This window comes from Mastomys coucha, unplaced genomic scaffold, assembly GCF_008632895.1.
Source record: "Mastomys coucha isolate ucsf_1 unplaced genomic scaffold, UCSF_Mcou_1 pScaffold22, whole genome shotgun sequence".
Taxonomy (NCBI): domain Eukaryota; kingdom Metazoa; phylum Chordata; class Mammalia; order Rodentia; family Muridae; genus Mastomys; species Mastomys coucha.
The window spans coordinates 200108026-200108838 of record NW_022196905.1 but is presented as its reverse complement, the minus strand read 5'-3'; positions in this window follow the sequence as shown (position 1 = coordinate 200108838).

The following is an 813-nucleotide window of genomic DNA, read 5'->3' as shown; positions in this document are numbered from 1 at the left end:
TGGCAAGAGATTTGCAGAGGGGCACTAAGTCTTTGACTTGGAGAGGGAGAAGCCACTGGAAGTTGGTCACGTTAAGTGTTAATCTACCTAGAGCCTCTTTCCCCTGTGTCTTTGTCTGCTGTGATGTGCTTGAGTCCTGAGCTTTTGAGTGTTTGAGAAATCTTTAAAAGATTTTAGAAGGAGAGATCTAAAGCCATACATAAGGAATTGGAGGAAGTGTGGGCAATTTCATGGTCTGTGTCTCCCACGGTAGCTCCTTTGTGAGGAGGTGCTATCCGTGTGTTATCTCAGGATGCCTTCTCTACTGGCTGCAGTTGCTCTGTTTTTATAGTCATCCTGTAAATCCCTCATTGATTCAGCATATCTGGGTGTGGGAAGTATGATTAATGTAGTTTGGCTATAGAGAGCCTGTGTGATTGTCTAAAACACAGCAATTAGCAATTTCAAAGGATTCATAGAAGTAAAACATACTTAATTCTTCAAATTCTACTGGGAAAGAGAGAAGGTATCATAAAATACTCAACTGGTTCTAACAATACACAGGATTGTACATTTTCATTCGTTCCAGGATCTGGCAGTGTTCACTCACATCACTAATGTACCTCAACTCTTGTTTATGGTATACATCACATAAATCCGGATGAGCTGATGACACAGAAAGCTATATTTTGCACATTGTAAAAAATCCAGTGGTCACAAAGCTCCCCTTTCTTTTTTCTTTACAAAATAATGTAGAACATGGAATTACATTATCCCATTATCTGAGGCCTCAAAACTTTCTTTTTTTTTCTTTTTCTTTCTTTCTTTCTTTTT